General features: G+C 42.0%; 1 long non-coding RNA gene across 1 annotated transcript in view; it reads left to right on the top strand.

Annotated features, from left to right (window-relative positions):
• The window catches only part of LOC309626205, a 254,462-nt gene that overhangs the window by 136,664 nt on the left and 96,882 nt on the right, over positions 1-20,916 (top strand). Inside the window, exon 6 of the long non-coding RNA XR_014243020.1 lies at positions 19,889-19,936. This is a non-coding gene — a long non-coding RNA (uncharacterized lncRNA). The remainder of the gene's footprint in view (positions 1-19,888; positions 19,937-20,916) is intronic.

Genomic DNA, 20,916 nt, shown 5'->3' with positions numbered 1-20,916 from the left:
GCCATTTTCCTTGAATTAGCCCAGTGAGAAATATTTCTAAAGGCGTTAAATGAAATCATCCAGACATTTCCCGTGGCCAGCTGGACCTGGCAGCCACACGCAGTACCCTGGCTTGAATACAGAGCGGATTTTGCTTTTAGTCTACTTCAAGCAGCAAAGCTGCTGCTAATTCTCACACTAATAAACGGGGTTTTAACAAATTCTCCCAAGCAAAAGCAACGGGAGAAGTTACAACTGTGCTTTCAGTAAATTAAATGAGATAATGTAGTGCCTGGCACATGGTAAGCTGCCAGCAAATGCTAACTGTTATGACTGGACATCACTACCAAGAACCGTTGCACAAAATATCACCAAAAAAAGATGGGGGCTGGTAGGGAAAATACTTTCAAAGGTTAGTAGAAAATAGGGTCATGTAAATAATTATTTCTTTGAAGTTGGGAATAAGGAAGATAATGATAAAAAAATCATTTAATAAAAATTAAAGGGATGAAAATAGAAGAGTTGGGAGATTGCTAGAAAGCCAATAAGCAACGTGCATTTCATAGCGTGTATTTAAAAACATGAATTACATGCTTACGCACTCACCCTGGAAAATTTCACACAGTCAAATCACATTGTCTCAAACTGCTGTTCCAAAAACTTTGAGATACACCAAAACAACTCCAACAATGTGGTAAGTGGAAAATCATGATTACATCCTTACGTAATTATTTCAGAGGTTTTTGGGTAAATGCAGAAATCCTCATTGAAACTTGAACTTACGAAACACGTGCTACATAGCTCTGTGATTCCATCTTGGCTCCGAAATACCGCTTGTGATGTTATCAACATGCTTGAACTCGTGGAACTTGTGTAGGGAAACTCATTAACTCCAAGAATGAGATCCTTTTCCCAAAATATCTTTTCCTGGCTTCCTGATGCTACTCTTTCTTTGCTTTTGTTATTAAATATGAGAATATTGATTTTAACTGGACTTTAAGTTATCAGCTTTGGTTTTACTAATGCCTTTTCAAAGTATTGCTTTATTCCTATTAATTTTGGATGTACCTGTCTTTCATAACTTGAGTTTATAAGCCTGGAAATAGAATTTTACAGCCTAATGCCTCTTGATGATTACCTTTTATTCCTGGGTGAATAGAATGCTGATTCTCTTACAGCTTGTGAGCAGGAGTGGTGATCTTGGTGGAAGAAAAATATAGCGTAATTTTAGCAGCCAGCCATGCTGGGTCATTAGCTGAAAGAGAGATATGACCCAATTTTTTGTTTCCTAATTTAAAAAAAATGTTTATTTTTTAAAAACCACTTTATTGAGGTATGATTGACATGGGAAAAGCTGTACATATTTAATATATACAACTCGATGAGTTTGGGGATAAGTATACACCCATGAAACCATCATCACCTTCAAGGCTACAGACATATCCATCACCTTGCAAAAGGGGCCACTTTCCTCTTGCCTCCTTTATTATTATTAATATTGTTATTATTTTGTGTGTACATGTGTGTGGTAAGAGCACTTAAGCTTCACCCTCTTAGAAAACTTTAGGTACATAATACAGTGCTGTTGGCTGTGAGCACCATGCCAGCGAGTAGATCTCCAGGATGAGGTTCTATTAGAGCAAGACTGGAGGACAATCCAAGGGGAAGAGAGGTTAACTGCAGCACAGAACTTCTGAAGGAGCCTGCTTTAAAAGTGGTCATGAGATGGTGCCAGGTGACACTGTGGGGAACAGACCAGTGATCACATTGGGCTGAAGCTGCTCAGATGAACAAGGGCCACGAGACACAATGGTTTGGAGCTGATTTGCCCTGAGTCAGAGATAACAGCATAGCAGGATGGCATCTCCCTACCTCCATCCAGGTAAAAGTGGCAGTAGTTTACTCTAGCAAAAAGCTAGAAATAAATAATACTTTTGCTTTAGAAGTATATCTCTGAAGTAGTTGAAGGGATTTTTCAATAAATACCTCCTGAGTAGAAGCAGTTGTCATAAAACAAGGTAATTAGAGAATGTTCCTGGGTAACTTACTCATAGCACAAGAAAAACCCTAATTTCCTCCCTGAATTTATTGGCTGGCCAGAACTAATTACAGCTACTCACAGAAAAATATGAGTAACTTTATTTTTTAAGTGAGGGAAATAAATAAATAAACAATGGCAACAAAAATCCACAAGCTTTTTTTTTTTTCAGATGTTGGCAAAAAAGCAGTATTTTTTAATGAAAGTAAAAGACTTTTATAGTTTATCTCAGTGGACTAAAATTAACATGAACTTACATTTTTGGCACTTACCCTATCATAGCAACGTATTATTTAGCACAAACAACTTTCTTCCTTTGGATTTAGAGGTAGTGCTTAAACAGAACTGCTAGTTGACGCTTAGTGAAAAATAATTTATGGTACATTCTCTTATTGCTATAAAACTGGTTTAAAATAATGAGGCTCATGAAAGGATATGACCTGGACCATAAAATGTACTTATTAGAGTTGTTTGATAAATCATGATGGGGAGATTCTCACCTCTTAATAAGTGTAAGACACTGCAATGCAAAACAGGGCTTAGATGGGGTATGGCTGATCTCCTGGTAGCACTTAGCTTAGATGGGGTATGGCTGATCTCCTGGTAGCACTTAGTGTGCTCTCTCCCTCTTTCTCTCTCTCTCCAGATGTCAGGAAACAGAGTGTTTCTGAATGCCTAACTTCCCTCATGACTCCTGCTGTTAGCATCCAATCTGGTGTCCAGACACAAGGAAGCTTCTGTCAGAGTAGGAACAAGATCCTGTCCAGGGATCCTATCCGAGTTCTGACAGACCCAGAAGACAGAAACAACATCCCCAGGATTACAGAAGTCAAGTGCTAGGCAGGAAATGCTCCTCTCAGGGCCACACTGGTGCAGGAACCTCATTTATGTTATGAACCTCATTCATTCATTCATTCATTTGTTCATTCCTCAAATGTGCCTTGAGCACATATAATGCCCTTTGCAGGGCAGTGTGAACTCAGTAGTGAACACAGCAGATGTGGTCTCCACCCTCATGGAGCTTGCAGTTCATGAAGAGGAATGTGCTCCATGCTTGGATGGGGGAGGCTAGAGTACAATGGGACCTCTATACCTTGACAGCACAGAGCAGAGAGGAAGACTCCAAAGATGGGGAACTCTGGACCCCACAGAGGATGGGGAGGCAGGTGATTGGACACCTGGATCCCCTAAGAGAATTCTAAACCCAACTGGGTGGTGTTTTACTGATCACAGGCACTGCTATCAGGAGGGTTCCCGGCCAAGGAAGTACTAGCCGCTGCAACCTCAAGGAGCTTTGGGGGTGCTGAGAGCCCCAATGAATGAGCAGGGACTGGGGGCAGGTGGAAGAGGCTGCCCGAGTTGGGACCTTTGAGATCAGGGTCAACTGAACGAGACTGCAGCAGGTCTGTCTCCTGGGTGGGATAATCAGGCAGCCACCCTAGGCTTGCAGATGTCTGTCTTTAATAGTATATGCCCAAGGGTGCAATGGAAGATGTCAGCAGTATAGTCTCCTTTTAAGTGTGCTACCTTGGGCACCCCTACACTGGTTGAGTTGCCTGGGAGCCCCACTCCTTTCTGGGGATCACCCTGACCATGGTGGTATATAGTGGTTGCTCTCATGGGTGGATTTCGCTCATTGCCTGAACAAAAAACCAAGATGGCCAGTTGTACTTCCACAGCCTCTGTTCAGGAGGCAGGTAACACCTGCCACATCATTGGAAGTCCCAGCTAGGATCCAGCAGACCAGGCAAGGGAGGTGCACCTGAGGATCCTTCTCCCTTGTTACCATAATGTCACATAATCTGTACCCTTTCCTGTTACGCAGCCACACTTTTATTAGTAAAAATATGTGGGAGAGAAATGAATATGAGAGATTAAGAATTTTGCCTAGAAAAGAATATTATCCTTTGAGGACCATTCACATTATGGGATTGTACTGAGATTATGGAATTGGACTAAATTATTTTTTCTCCACTAACTGGTGAAAGGCTCCACTTATGACCCATAAAGAAGCCTTATTTCTTCACACGTATGAGTGTAGTTAAGTGATTTCGTGACTCTCACAATTTGTATAATGGAATTTTGGGCATCTAGTTGAAGTAATGATTTAGGTCTATATTTAATAATTTAGAAAGCTGTCCACAATACATGAGTGAATAAAAAGTAAATCACAAAACTTTAGGTATGCTTTGATTCTATTTATGTAAAATTATTTGTGTGTGCTCATGCATAAAAATGTCTGAAAAAGTGTTCACCAAAATGTTAACATGGGTTATCTCTCAGTGATGATATCAAGTGACTATTTTTTCACTTTCTCCTTCATGCTTTTCTGAATTGCATTAATATATTTCTACATTGAGAAATGTTTTGTTTTTATAGAAGCTATTTTAATCTAAAAACAAAACAAAATAAACACTTGCTAGTAGCTTTTGGGAGTTGGGTCATTATTTACTAAATTTCCTCCATGTTATTCTTTTGCTTGGTTAGGAAGCTAAAATCCTTTTGAGAGATGGATTGCCTAGTTGAGCAGTTTCTGGAAACAGTTTTCTCTTGCTGAGATGCTACCTGATAACTTCCTACAGTCAAGCATGCTAGGTGACTGATTTCCCTGTGTAAAGAAATGATCCTTCTTTGACATTATTGTGGCATGACTCCATGGGGTCCTGAGACACTGGCCCTTCCCATACACCAGTAACGGAATGCCTCAGAGGTACGAAGGGGGAAAAGTAACTCATGAAAGTTGTTGATATATTTTAATTTTTTAAAGTGGAGGATAAAGGCTAAGTCATCAAAGGAAGAGGTGAGAATTTGAAGAGCACTTCTCTTTGGGTCAGCAATGACACCGGGGTGGGTTTGATGTGCTTCTTAGCTCATTCATGTTTATCATCGGGAATCTGGAGGTCAGCGTCAGAGAATAACCTTCCCAGTGAATATTGCATACCAGGCCGTCAGCAGCTGGTGTATCAGAAAGCCTTCTGGGAGTTAGTGGTGCAACACAAAGACCTAATCAAAAGCAGAGTGGAATTAAGTACGTGAGAGTACCATCCTTTCCTCTCTAGGCCTGGGTAGCTGACAGCACATTTATTGAGTGAGAAGCAATCATTGTATACCGTGTCCAGCTTGCCATGGATATCCTGGTGTAAAGTTACAGGATATCGGAAGGAACTTGTTTTTTAATCTAAAATGTGTTTAGAGTTCCTAAATTTGGTTTAGCATTTTATTATTGAATTTTCTAGAGGAGTCAGGGAGATTCTGGGTCCTGACTATATGCTGCGCGTATCGAGGACTCTTTCAGAACAAACGTCTGCTTCAGGCAGTTCAGACATAAGTCCTGGCTCGTTCTCCAACCTCACACTCTTCCACACTCCCCTTTGCAGGTTCGACCCCAGCTGCACCAGGCCCCAGCCATGCTAGCCTGCTTTGCTGTTCCTCAAACACACCAAGCACGCTCTGACTTCAAGGCATGTTCTCTTTCTTTCCCCTGCCCACATCTTCTCAGCTCAAACATCACCAAGCAGAGTGGCCTTCCCTGTAGAGATAGCACCCCATTCCTTACCCAGTTACTCTGATGCCCCCTTTGCTCTGTTTTATTTTATATATAGCACTTTTCCCATCCTAACATATTACATATTTACTGGCTATTTGTCTACTCCCACCAGAATGTCAGCTCCATGAAAATAACCATTGTCTGTTTTGTTCACTACTGTATCTAGAACAGTGCCTGGCACATAGTGGATACTTAATAAAATTTTGTCGAATGAAAGAATGAATGCTTGGACTCATTTTACCCCATGGACATGTTCCTGGGCAATTGTGTATAAATTAGTTATTCTAAATGGAGCATGTTTTTTTTTTATTGAGGTATAGTTGATTTACAACATTGTGTTAGCTTCTGGTAGAACATATTTTAAATGCATTAGGAGAAAGCTGTTGTTCAAATGAATCCTGTCTTTCATCAATCCCATAAAAGGAATTAGAATTCCTAGTTGGCCTTTTTTTAGACCTAAGTTTTAGAGTTAGATTTTTCTTCAAGCAAGATCTACCTATATATGGCTGTGTGCATGGTAGAGAACATTCCAAAGGTCATCCAGACTCACCTGGGCTTCCTGTGTAGATGATCAGAATGATCACTATTCCTGGATTTGTTTTTGGTCCCTAATGAAGACCAGTAGAACTGAAGGACTTGGAAAATACTAGTTGGAAGGAGGGATAATATGAAAACATTAACAACCAGTGTGGTTCCCATCTCCTGCTGTGTTAACCCTTTAGTTGATGGACCTTGGGGAGCTGACACAGGGTGGCACATGCTGGTGCCTCTGGGCTGATCATCAGCCCCAAGGGAAAGAGTTTGCAGAGATTCCTTAGGCAGTGTGCTGGTAGATGCCCCCACTTGGCTGTAGGATCTTCCTGGTATGGGCTGGGAGCACCTGGCCTGGTGCCTGCCCTTGGTGGGTGCTTAATTAACATTTGATCAATGAATTCATTATCTGAGAGAACTTGGTGAGAAAATCTAACTTGAAAGTGTTTTTTTTTTTTTTTTTTTTCCAATCTGTGGAGGTGCTTTTATCACTGACACAGTTAGGGCTTTCTCACAATAGCAGCATGGGAGGCCCAGTTCTTTATTCCACTCACCAGAGAGAGTAAGAATAAGGTCTGGATGGGACAGATCCAGGTTTTGTGGAGCCAGAGCTGTTCACATTTTGGGTGGCTCTGTTTGAGAGAAGGAATATGAAATCAGGCACAGGGTCTGGGAAGCAGTATGGAAGCTTATGTTTCAGTAGTTTGATGGTCATTCTGCTTCTGGGGCTGGGTGCTCTGCACCCTCTGGGATGCAGCTTTATCGGGGACTCCTGGGGTGGGCTCACTGAGGGCCTGTTTGCAGGGAGGATGGGGTGCTCCCTGGGAACGAACCTGCTCTAGGGAAGGGTCAGGCCTACTAATAACAATGCCCCAGTTATCAGAGAACTGATTCTGAGAAGAGTGTGAGGGCTTTTCCTCAGAACTGGTTCCTGTCTGGTTCTATATGATATTGCAGCCCAGTGCAGCACCCACCGTACCCAGGGATAAAGTACTGAACGTGACAGGAGAGGGGTCCTCCTGCCTCTGTTAGAAGTGGGCTTCAGTGCCCAGGGACTGCTGCTGCCGCACAAAGGTAGGGACAGCTTGACACTGGCCCCAGGGACCACGGTCCACGCATCTTCTCATCACCCCAAGGCAGCAGTGGAGGCAGACAGATTTTATGATAACAGTCATAGTTGCCCTTCACAGAGCACGTATGTGCTGCGTGACTTTATGTTCATTCTCTGTAATTCTTACAGGAACCCTGCAACGTAAGTATCGTTAGCCTCACTTGCAGGTGCAATAGGATGGTGTATTTGCTCAGATGACACTCGGTGCACAGAGACAATGTAAACCCTTTTCTCCAGCTGACTTGAACCTCCTTATGTGTCCCCGCCCTGCTGGGTAGCATGGAACTGAGTCTCACCAGTTAACAACACTTGCGTCTCTCCTGGTTTATAGCCTCTCTCCTGTTTCAGTAGTCAGGGTTTTCTAAGCCGAATTCCCTCTCAGGGCTGTTTCCCTTGGTGTCTTTTGGATGACTCATCCTCCCTCGATGAGCACGTACTCTTGCTGCATATCCCCAAAGATGGTCCTGGGTGTTGGCAGGACTCACTGGGATTCCACAGGCAGGGGACGGGGCTGCTGGACACTTGTTGCCCTGCTGCATATGGGCTGGCTGACCAGGGAGGGTAAATGGGCCCGTCTGGTCTTCCGGAGTCACATGAATCTCACACTACTGGGGGCTGATCATCTGTGCTGTCGTGAAGTCTGTAGGAGGTGATCGTCCGTCTGTGCTGGGGCTCGTGGAAACTTCCCGAATGCCACACATGGGCCGTGGGGTGCCCGGAGAGCAACCTCAGGCCGCCCTCCATGGGAGGACACTGCGCTGACTCATTGCTCTCCCTGCCTCTCTTGCCCTGATCCCTGGGCTGCAAAGGACCATGGCTCCCCCTACCTGTCAGCCAGCTGTGTGTCCTCTCCCTCCTTGGCATGTAGTACCGCCCTGTGATACAGCCCCGTGGTCTTCATACGCTTGTTTTGTGTGCCCCCTCAAAGACTTCTGGGAAGCTCTGACCTCCTTTTCAGGTTGGTATCACATGTTTTTCATCTAAACGAAAGAGTTGCGAAAGGATCTAATTTTTGTCTTATTGTAAATACTGACATTTTTCTTTCTAAAATGAGGATCATATTTATTTATTTTTCTTCCTTTAGATGTTTTTATATTGAAGTATAGTTGATGTACAATATTATATAAGTTATAGGTATACAGTATAGTGATTCACAATTTTTAAAGATTATACTCCACTTATAATGACTATAAAATATTGGCTATATTCCTTGTGTTGTACAATACATGAGGATCATATTTATTTTTATTCATTTATTTTTTGAATTTTATTTTATGTATTTTTTTATACAGCAGGTTCTTATTAATCATCAATTTTATCCACATCAGTGTATACATGTCAATCCCAATCGCCCAGTTCATTACACCACCACCCCCACTCCCCCGATCATATTTATGTTTTTTATTTTTTTAGTTTGTTAGTTTCTGCTTTATAACACAGTGAACCAGCTATACATATACATATATCCCCATATCCCCTCCCTCTTGCGTCTCCCTCCCACCCCTCTAGGTGGTCACAAAGCTCTGAGCTGATCTCCCTGTGCTATGCGGCTGCTTCCCACTAGCTATCGATTTTACGTTTGGTAGTGTATATATGTCCATGCCACTCTCTCACTTCATCCCAGCTTACTCTTCCCCCTCCCCGTGAATATTGACATTTTAGAATAAAACTGTTATAGTGCTCTTTTAAATTTACCCAGTGAAATCTAAATACCATAGTGATTTAATACCCATGGTTCAAAAAACACATGAACAAGCTTTTTTTTTTAAGTTGGAAATTTTACAATATTTTCTTTTCCTTTTTGAAATTGCATTTCCATTTTGCTTCTCCTGCAGAGCTTTATCCTAATGTGATATATTTTATGCTTGAAAGTCTTTTTATTAATCACCCTATCATTCTGCTCTTCAACAAAAATATGTATATACATTGAAAATTTTAAATTGTTAAGTTTGGAGGAGTCACCACAGCATCCTGTTAGAAAAAGTATTATGGATTAAGTTTTCAATAGAATTATTATTAGTACACAATTGATCAAAACTATATACATATACATATACGTATTACATAGTTTTATGGTTAATCATTAAACAGAAAAACAATTGTGCTAGAAATGTTATCTCTTAATGAAATGGACGGGAGGGTTGTTATGGCAATTCAAGTGGGCTTTGTAGCTACTAATACTTCAAAGTGTCCTTTTGTTTGTTGCCAGAGGTTCTGCACTTTACGAAAATGCCTCTTAGTAAGATTTGAGTCAGCTTCCTTTCTTTGAGTTGTCTACCTTTCTCTGTACAGTGAGGGGAGAGGGAGGTAGGAAAGTGTAGCAGACAACACTGATTCCCATACAACTCTCCAGATTGGGGTGCCTTGGAAAGTGAGAAGTTTCTGGAAGTTTGAAGACCACAGTCTCCAGCCCTGGCTCCTCCCCATATATTAAAAGGGGAGGGGTCCCCACTGGTCTGCCCTCTCCTCTGGGACACTAAATCTCATGGAAAATGCTGTCTTAGAAGGCAGCAAGAAAATACAAATAAAAATCACTGCTTTAAAAATATCAATAGATTACCTGTACCATAGAGATGAGGAAATCAAGGCCTGGGGATGTTAAAATAGCTTGCCTAAATATTAAGCTGGTTGGTGGCAGAGAAGGAATTTGGCTTCAAGTCTGGACTCTTGTTTTACAGGATTGTGGTTTCCAAGCCAGCCTGTGGATGGCTGCATCATAATTATCCGAGTCTCTTTTTAAAATGATTTACAGTTCCTGGGCACTACCTCTAGTGGTTCTAGAGGGGGGGTCTGAACATTTATTTCTTTAAGAGCTCCTCAATGCTTCTGCAGTAGGGTCAGAGTTAAACCACAGAGCACACCTGAGAAGGGCCTGTGTTTTTTCACAAGCAGGGAAGATCCCCTCCCTGACTGAGCACTGAGACCCAAGAGGGAGGGACTCAGCAGGAGACAGAAATGGAAAATTGCCTAACACTGAATGGATGTGCTCCACGGAGGCACCTTCTGGGTTTGTTGGTGGGTTTGTTGGTACCACTAAAATGGCCCAGCTTTGAAGCCCAGGCTACTGAAACCTAGGAATCCTGGGTCACAGGGATATCAAGGAGGGGCAGGAAGCCCCGCTTTCTTCCTGCAGCTTCTTAACAGGCCTACTTTTACAACACCTTCCCAGGACTCCAGGGCTCTCCTTCTGATCCCCTGTGAGAATCTCTGTGGCTCTTAAAAGTCAGTCTGGAACAAATTCAAAGTCTTGGGGAGACTAGTTTTCTTCTATATCCAGTTTGGAGAACTGGACGTCCTGCCGTGAACCCGTTTCTTTGCTAAATCCAGCTGGAGGACATCCTCGGTGCCGGCTGGCAAGGCAGCATCTTCCCCTGTGCTCCTCTCTGGACCCCTCCCCGCATCAGGTTTCCCCTGCAGCTGTTCTGACTTTGACAGTCCCCAAGACGAATTGCCTACTTCGCAGGGCAGCTGGGAGGGATGGTTAAATTCTATCCTGAAAATCTCGGTGTTTTCTACTGGGGTGCAAAGACCTCGAGGACAATCTGGTATCATCAACAGTTACCAGGCTCCAAATCCAGCTCAGTGCCTACACTCTGCTTCAAGCTCAGTTTGGGAGAACGGGTTTAATACACGCCTCCTTCTAGCAAGGTGCTACTGGAAACAGTTTTCATATCCAGCAGGGCCAGAGAGTGAGTACTACAACAGAGGGAGACACAGGAGACCTATTCATCACCATGTTGTCAGTTTAAGGGACAACAAGCTTTATTCCCACTTGCCACGGGGCCCAGGTGGATGCCAACTGCTTTACTAAATTTCTGTCTGAAAAATCGTGCCCCCAGCACTAGAGCCTTCAGGGGACGTCTATAATGGGAAACGGCAGCAAAGCAATAAACGTCGGGCTGCAGTTCTTGCCTGGGCGTGCTGGCTACAGCCCCAAGGCCCGCACTTGTCTGCCTGTCTTCTTCTGGAGATGCTCCCTGGACCTTGGAATCCAAGGGATGCTCCCAGACTTCCACTAGGTCAGTGCTGCCAAGCTCTAATGGGGCCCAAATTTTACACCAAAACGCTACCCCTCCCTCCTCATCAACTGAGTTTTACTCCTTCTCTGCCAACTCTGGCAATTGGCTACTGAGAAATCCTGTTAGAGAATTTTTTTTTTCCCTTAAAAACACTCACTCCACACCTCATGAAGGTTGCAGAAAGGTGCAGTAATAATCTGGCAGATGTTGACCAAGTGAGACAAATTTTCTGTTGTGAAAGCTACTACTCCTCAATTTAGTCAAGTGTAGAAGGCACAGAATTCCATACCTGACTTCCTGAAAGTTGCTAAGATGTGACATAGAAATAGAATATCAGGGGCCCAGGGGATTTGGTCCTGGATCTCATTAAGGGCATTGAAACTTATGGTATATCAGCATTTGAGTGGGTTGAAGAAGAATCATAAGGAAGATTCAAGGTTTGGACAGTTAATGCTGTGATATAATGGGTATAATGGACATTTTTGTCCATCCAGCAAAAATTCCCCATCCTCAATGGGAAGGAGAGCATAAATACTTAAGGATTTATTCTCAACCTTAAGAAATAGTTTAATTTTGGCTCTTCTACCTAATGACAGGAGAGTGACCTCTGGTCACAGAGAATAATCAGGGTCCCTAACATCATAGGGAACTCAAGACTTAACCCCAGTGCCCTCCACTCCTTCAGGAGAACAGCTGTCACCAGTGTCTTCCAGCAGTGCTACATTCATTCATTTGATCATGTATTCATTCAAGAAGCTATGTTGTGCTGTTTAAACAAAACAGACAGGTTCTCTGGCTTACAGCTGGGCAAGAGGGAGTTAGGGATGAGTGGAAGGCAATCGTACAGATCAGTAGAGAGCAGGTGGTGGCTTGAACCAGGACTCAGCTGCTACCAGTGGCACTGGATTCGTAGCATATATTGAAGATACCATTAATGGAACTCAACGAAGAATTGGAAGTGGAAGGATGGTCTCCTAGTTTCCAACAAAAGCAACTTGGAGGATGCATCTTGGAGGTGTATGAGATGAGGCAGAACACACACAGACTTTTTCTCCTGCAGTTCTAACCATTCTTTCCTAGTTTTCTTTGTGAGTTTCTTTTACTCTGTTTGTCCTTTAAATATGGAAGTTCTCAAGCGATTTGGCCTTGGCCTCCTTCTTCTCCTTGTGTGATTTCTTGCCCATCTCTGGCTTCTCTTTAAAGCAGACAACTCCTAAAGCTGGGTAGACAGCCCAGGTCTGTCTACTGAGCTCCATATTCATATTTTCTACCAAACACTAGGATGTTTGTTAAGTGTTTTAAATTTAGCATGTTAAAAGTCTTCTCATCCAGCCATCTCCCACCACCCCAATACCTGGCCTGAACTTTTCCTGCTTCTGTACTTCACTGCCTTGGTCACTGGACCACTGGCCCGCTGGTCACATAAGTCAGCACTCCGGGAATCATTCTAGATCCTTCTTCTGCTCTTACAGCCCTTCTCACTATATCTTATTGCCTCTCTAGCTTACATATTTCTCATCCCTGCCCTCTGCTCTTCATTTCTTCTCCAGTCGCATAGTTTAGGTCCTTGTCATTTCTTACCACAATGTCTTTCAACTGGTCCTGCTGTCTCATTCTTGAGCCCTTCTGGTACACCCTCCATGGTGCTCCCAGAGTGATCTTATTCTCTCCTCTAAAGCTGGTGGCTGGTTCACTTCCTTCAGAATAAAGCCTTTTGCACGTTATTTAAATCCTTCCATAACCCAACTCCTCCTAACAACCGTCACGTCATCTCATTTTTTCCTTCATGGAAGTCACTCCTGCACCTTCCTTCACTCTTGTCTCATGACCCTCCAGTGCTTTGTGCAGGGGGGGTCAAAGGCCTCCTCTTTCTTCTCCCTTCTTCACTTGACTTGTCTGCACCCTTCCATTTCATCTAAAGCCTCATTTTTCTTGGAAACTGCCCTGAGCCCTCTGGCTGACATGGGTACCCCTTTTCTGTGTTCTTACCCCACGATTAGGCACTTTGTACCCTGGGCTGTCACTGTTAATTCTGTTTGTCTACCTCCCCCTCTAGGCTACAAGCTCCTTGAGAACAGAGACTCTTTCTTATTTTCTTCTGCATTCTTAGTACCCAGCAGCAACGCATGGTTAACTGTCAATTCATTCACTTAAATCAGTGAACAAACTGGTTTTATGCATTTTTCAGGGAGGATCTATGAGAAAATTCTATAAACTATAGTTCTGTCCTTTTTGTTTTGACAAAGCTTATTATTTATTAATACCCCTCAAATTGATTATAATGAAAATACAGAAAGCCTCAACTGAATCTGAGGCTCAGCTGTGAAGGATAAGACTAAGAAATTCAAACATACTTCTGGAAATCACACACACTCATTAACTCGTATCCTCTCTTAATCTTGGAATAGCGTCCTATTAGACAAATGATTTACATTCACAGTAGAAGTGTAAACAGCATTCTAAAGCATGAATATTCAGTAGCGTTGGCATGTCATTTAAATAAGGGAATTGCTATCCTGGGAAAGTTAGGAATGGGAAAGCATGAACACAAATCAGGAAAGGAAAGAATTAGGGAGAGCTCAGAATGTTTGTTTGTCTTACACTCTACGAGGATCTCACCCTCACGGGAGTAGGAGCCCTGTCTGGTTCACTTTGTATTCCCAGTGCCAAGTGCCTTGCTTAGCATATAATGTGTGAGGAAGGGAGGAAGGAAGGAAAGCAGGAATAAGAGATGATGGGAGGTTGGCAGGTGTGGGAGCAACAGTGAGGACAGTTTTAAATACATGTGCAGCTTGCTCTTGCACAAGACACACACAGGATTTTCCACTGGGGGGTGTGCCAGATGCTGTCTGTGGTTGCTCAGGTCCTTACCGATCCTTCTTCACCCATCTCTCTACTTTGGGGCGGGAAGCCTGTAAACTACATTTCCCAGACTTCTTAGCTAGCTGGCTTATTAGATTCTGCTGGTGGGAGGTACTGATGGGTGACTGGAAGGTGGAAAAAAGGGAGGAGCTATTTCATTTTACAGCTCTGGGCAGCAGTAGCAGCAGTGAAAGCAGTATCGGTGGGCAGCAGGTACCTCCCCTGGTTCTTGCTCAGCAGCTAGATTCTGACAGTGGCAGTGTACATGAACCCTTTGGACATAATTTCCCCTTTGCTCCTCTAGGGACTTACTTAAACTGGAATATTTTTTTGCCTTTTGGGCCCCTCAATTCTTTCACCACTTTTGTAACCAATTACCTGTATTAAATCCCCTCTGAAATACCTGGAGTACTTTCCATTTTCCTGGTTAGACACTGGCTGCTACACAAACACTGACCATTAGACATCAACAAATGAACAAATCAATATCTAGATGCATCCATATTTGGTTAAAGGTATATATACAAAGCCTCTTTGAACTATAAAATGCATTTGAAATCAAATAATACATGAAATAAAGAGACAAGTGAGTAGCAACTGGTATATTAAATGTAATCTCCGTTCAATAGTAGGAGATGTGTTTAAAATCAGAAGGATATAATGGTAAGAAAATGCAGGGAGAATTAGTGGAGTCAGAAGGCATCCAAACCAGGGCATCTGCTAGCCAGCTCTCTGCCTTTGGCAACTGACTTAAACTCCTCTGCCTCAGTTTCACTTTCTGTAAAATGAAAGGGTCAGATTAGATCAACTCTCAGTATACTTCTAAGGCTGGAATTTTAAGGATTTATGCCTTTGAGTAAAATCTCCCTTGGATAGCTGGGGAGGAAAATGCCCCATCTGTGGGGGAGAGTCTGGACTTGGCTGGAGCTTCCATTTAGCCTGACCCTGAAATGCATGTCTGTGTGTGGGCCCTGTTAGCACATCCTGAACCCATCCATTGCCAGATGTTTGTCTTTGCTGGATGTACAAGAACCATTTCAAAAGCTGTGGATATGCCAAGTCATTGCCATGGCAGTGACCTCTATTGACCCTTCACATACTCACAAATGAAATAAAGCAAGTTCACACAAGGTACATATGATGAAATTAATAACCCTGTAATGAACAGGAGTATCGTTCCAGGAATCTGTCACATTATTAGATACAAAAGAAAAACATTTCTAGACATTGCAAGCCTGTTTTCCACTAGTAAGTTTGTTCTGCTGTATTATCTTTGATTTATGTCTCTTAATGTGTTCCTCCATCACCATATATATTTTGTTAATATTAATGTACTTATGCATCTTGAAATTGCTTAATTAATCCCTTGCTTTCCCAGTGAGTTATGTAAGTTGGTGGATTTACATGATAAATATTATAATGAAGAAAACACAACAATGGAACATAAAATACTAACTTAATTTACCATACCCATAACAGAGAAGTTTAGGCTATGATTTCCCCTTATTAATAAGAAATTAATATTTCTTATTGCTTTTTCTAATTAAAACTTATCCCTTTTCTAGATCCTAAGGGTACCATTTTTTATTCCTAAAAATACTTAGGAGCCGCTATCTATCAAATCACTATGTTGGGTGTTTTGGAGGATGTTCCCACCCCCACCCGCCCCTGTGCATTTTGTACATGATCTCTCAACCTCATCACTTCTGACATTTGGCGCCAGATCATTCTCTGCTGGGTGAGGGCTGTCGTGTGCCTTGCAGGCTGTTCAGCATCATCCTTAGCCTCTATCTGCTCAATGTCAATAGCACCTTCTTTCCCACATCGTTACAACCAAAAATGTCTCTAGATACTGTCAAATGTTCCTTAGGGTGTGAAATTGCCCTGCACCCTGTTTTGGTTACCCCTGTATACTTAGCACTTAGCACAGGGCTTGGCACATCATAGATTCTAAATAATGCTTGTTGAATGTTGAATAAATACACAAATAACTATATTACCAAAAAGACCAAAAGGGAGGTACAGATAAAACACCACATGAGTCTAGAAGAGGAATGAGTTGCTCCTGGAGGAGTGCGGGTCCAGGAAGAAGGATTCCTGGAGGAGATACTGTAGGGAAATGGAAATGGAGAGGGCACGTTCAGTAGAAATGCTCTTGGAGTGGATAAGGGTGAAATGGGAGATCAGTTGAACTGGAATGGAGGGTGGGGAGAGGAGCAGGTTAAGGATAAGATAGAAGGGACTTGGATTCAGATTATGAATCCACGTCTGAAATGCCAGATATGAATCAAAGCAGGTTCACAAGACCATGGGAAATCATAGCAATAATTGAGTAGGGATGGGACATATGTCCTACTAGCAGGAGAGAGAATGGAGATGGAGAAACCAGTTAGGATATTTTTATAACAGTTATGAAAAGAGCATGAACTAGGCTTATAGCAGGCACAAGAGTTCCAAGGGAGATTGAGTTGAATAGGGAGGATTGAGGTAGCGCTGGCTCCTTCCCTCTTGTTAGTTTCAGGTATACAGCTTAGTGATTCAGTTTTTTTGCAGATTATATTCTGTAATAGGTTACTGTAAGATACTGGGTATAGTTCCCTGTACAGTTAGTCCTTGTTGCTTATCTATTTTATGTATAGTATCTTGTTAATACCATACCCCTCATTTGTTCCTCCTCCCCCCTATCCTTTGGTAACCATAAGTTTGTTTTCTATGTCTGTGAGTCTATTGCTGTTTTGTATAAACATTCATTTGCATTATTTTTTAGATTCCACATGTCAGTGATATCACATTGTATTGTCTTTCTCTGTCTGATTTATTTCACTAAGCATAATATTTTCTAGGTCCATCCACATTTCTGCTAGTGGCAGTGTTTCATTCCTTTTTATGGCTGAGTAATATTCCATTGTGTATATATACCACATTTTCTTAATCCAGTCATCTGTTGATGGACACTTAGGTTGCTTCCATGCCCTGGCTATTATAAATAGTGCTGCTATGAACATAGAGGGGCATGTGTCTTTTTGAATTAGTGTTTTCATTTTTTCCAGAAATATGCCCAGGAGTGGAATTTCTGGATCATATGGTAGTTCTATTTTTAGTTGTTTTTTTAAGGAACCTCCATACTGTTTTCCATAGTGGCTGCTCCACTGTTGGCTCCACCAACAATGTAGGCGTGTACCCTTTTTTCAACACCCTCTCCAGCATTTGCTATTTGTAGACTTTTTGTTGATAGCCATTCTCACCAGTGTGATACCTCATTGTGGTTTTGATTTGCATTTCTCTAATAATGAGGGATGTTGAGCATTTTTTCATGTGCCTGTTAGCCATCTGTATGTTTTCTTTGGAAAAATGTCTATTCATGTCTTTTGCCCATTTTTTGATTGGATTGTGTGTGTATGTGTTTTTGTTTTTGTTTGATATTGAGTTGTATGAGCTGCTTGTATATTTTGGATATTAACCCTTTGTTAGTCTAATCATTTGCAAGTATTTTCTCCCATTCTGTAGGTCATCTTTTCATTTTGTTGGTGGTTTCCTTCGCTGTGCAAGAGCTTGTAAGTCTAACTAGGTCCCATTTGTTTACTTTTGCTTTCATTTCTTCTGAGTTTATGGCCCTTCTTGACTCTCCAGCCCCTTCTCCCATCCTCTATCAATCAGTTCCACCCTCCTGTTCCCATCTTCGTAGAGTCAACTGTTGCTTATTCCCCACGACATTGAACCTGAGCCTTTCAAACAGTATCTGCCCTTTGCAATCTTTTTGGAACACTTTCTCTACCTTTGTCTGCTTGGAAAATTCTTATTCACCCTTCAAAATGCTGTTCAGGTGCCATCTCTTTCACAAAGCATGTTTGGACCACTCAGGATGGGGTAAACACTCTTCTGTATATTGTGCACATTTATATTTTTACACAGGTCACACTGTGTCGTGATTGCATTTTCTAATGTACAAAACTCTTCGCTCCTTGAGAGTAAAAATTGTGTCGTCTTGTAGTTTTTCTATTTGCTTGGCATAATGACTAGAAAATAACATTTGTAAAATGAGATTCTTTAGGTTTGCTTCTCAGGAAGTCACTGGTAGTTTTCCAAAAGAGTTTAAGTAGAATAACAAGGGTAGAAGTTAGTTAAGTAAGAATGGAGGGTTAAGGAGTGAGTCAGAGGTGGGAAGCAGACATACTGATGGAGATGGCTCTGTTGAGAAGTGTGCAGGCAAAGGGCAGTGTAGTGATCAAGCTTGTGAGCTCTGGAGCAAGGATACTGTGTTCAAACCCTGGCTCTGCCATATACTAGCTGTGTGACCTTGGGCAAGTCACCTAACTTCTCTGTGCCTATTTCCTCATTAAAAACAAAAACAAAAACTGGACAAGATAATTTTGTACCTTCCTTATAGGGTTGTCAGGGATTAAATGAGTTAATCCATGTAAAGATTTTAGAATAGTGCTTGACACATAATGAGTGCTCCACAAATACTAACTTAAAAAAACTGGACTAGACAACCAAGAGATAATAGTCAGTGAAGTGTTGGTTGGTTGGTTGTTTTCAGCTTGGCAGACTTAGCATATTTGTAGGCCGAGTGGAAGGAACGAATTCAGAGGGAGGGATTGAGGTAGCAAGCAAAAGAGGGAGGATAACTGATGGAAAAAGACATCATTGATGCAGCAGGCCTTCCTCTGAGACTGGAGGGAAGCAGGAAATGAGTGAAGATGCTAAGGGAGAGGACGGAGTTGAGGGAACACACTTGGATGCCACTCCTCTTTTGTGAAGTGTAAGAGACCTGGTAGCTTTGCATCTGTGTAGCTTTGTAGATAGGTTCTGTTTCTCTCTACAGCACTTCTCTCATGATTGTTTTTTCCAAAAGCCATTTCCCTTGCACATATGTGAGATGATATATGTGTAAGTTATTAACTGAACTATAGTTTATAATAGCAGAACATTGGAATCAACCTAAATGTCCCCCCTTTGGGGACTGCTTGTATACATTATGGAACTCAAGAGAATACTATGCAGCTGTAACAAAGAATGAAGAACTCTTTATATACTGATGTGGAATGACCTCTGAGAGCTATTGTTGAGTGAGAAAAGCAAAGTGCCTAACAGTGGCATGGCATGCTACCATTTTACAGCCATTGTAATAAAAAGGGGAAGGTTGAAATTTAAAAGGGTGTGTTTGTAGACGCCTAAAGTATCCCTAGAATATATGCAAAATATTGATAAAATTTATTCCCCTCAGTGGAAAAGAACTCACTTGCTGGGGGACCAGGGTGGAAGGGAGCCTTCTCACCATATATCCTTTGAAATCTTTGAATTTAGAACATGAAAATGCACTATCAATGCAAAAGATTGAAACTAAGAATCTTAAAAGTGATTGTCCACAAATGGGTCCAGTTCTATTCCTGATGTTCGGTTTGATTTCTTGGGGATTACAGTCATAATAACAAGAAGTAAGGACCATAACACGAGTATCAACCAAACCTGATTTTTATAATCCCAGCTACCTTCTCAGGAAAGTCCTCTCTGTGCAGAGAGAACCACCTTGTTCTGCTGAGCACCAGAGTCATTTCGTACATGAGAATTTGGAAATAGGTGCTCTAAGTAAGCAGGATTTCCCTGCATAAGATAAGATTCCTAGACTAATACCGGACAGAATAAGTGAGAAGGAAATTTATGATGGGAGACAGTAGAAGCCAATAAAATGAGGTTGCAAGGAGGGCTTGCCACAGGGGATAGATAGAGCCTGTGAAAAACTGAAGACCAGGGAAGCCAGACAGACCAAGACAATCGTAAGTTGTTTTTCTTTTGTGCAGAATGTGATGCCACTTTCCTGTGATCCCCAAATCTTGATTCTGCTACAGGTAATATTCTGGATATTTTTTAAAGTATTGTTGGGATGATCAAATGAAAACATACACATAAGTGCTCTGGATAGAGTCTGATATACAGTAAGCACCCAATAAATCTTAGTTGTTAATAATAATTATTTGAACTTGTTTTGAAGCTGAGGATTTTGGAGAGTGGGTACCAAGTTTGGGTCAATTCCAGATGAGATCAAGGGATGCCAAGCGAAAAACAGAATTTCAGCAGAAGCAGGAAATTTAAGGTCAAGGATGATATAGAAATATAAGCCTATGAGGAGCTGAGGAATTTTGCGGACAGGGCTTTGGGCTTTGGTAAAGGTTGTGAATCCATCTTATCTAGATCTGAAGTAGCTGTGAAACTCCAGCTAACATCTGAGTTACAGAGCCAACCAGCATCCCAAGTTCATATGGCTAGTGATCATAGAGGGACAGCAAAAATGTTCCTATTGCCATGCCTGGAACTCAGCACCCGCAGTGACCCCAGGGGTGAACACTGAGGAGGCTATCCTGGAAGAATCTGTCCTTACTGCTCATTTAATATTTTACAGCTAGTTTTGATATGTGAGCCATCCTAATGAAAGACAATAGCATAGAAACTGGAATTATCCAAGTTTTATAGAAATGGTTGCTGTGGTTTTATAGCTTAAAAATGAATGTAGCTCCAGGAGGAGGCCACCCAAACATATCCAGCACTTCTGGGCATCTTTACTTATAGAGAATGGAGATCTGATTAGCCTCAGGGTCATTGCTGATGGCCACAGTTCACCAGGATTTGATGCTGCGATTTAAATTTCTCTCTTCAGGAGGAGGTACCTCTAGGGAATTACGCAGCACCATCAGCAGCTGTTGTGTGGACTTAAACTGGATTTGGGTAATAGGAAAATGGTTTTATGAGTCAAAAAATATCGTGTTGCCTCCTGTCTCAATTGTCTGAATGCTGTCATCATTGTCCCCAAATTATTATCTCAACTTTGGTT

This window comes from Balaenoptera borealis, assembly GCF_965194805.1.
Source record: "Balaenoptera borealis genome assembly, chromosome: 3".
Classification (NCBI taxonomy): Eukaryota; Metazoa; Chordata; class Mammalia; order Artiodactyla; family Balaenopteridae; genus Balaenoptera; species Balaenoptera borealis.
Note: the sequence above shows the minus strand (reverse complement) of the source record. Positions and strands in the feature narration are given on the sequence as shown.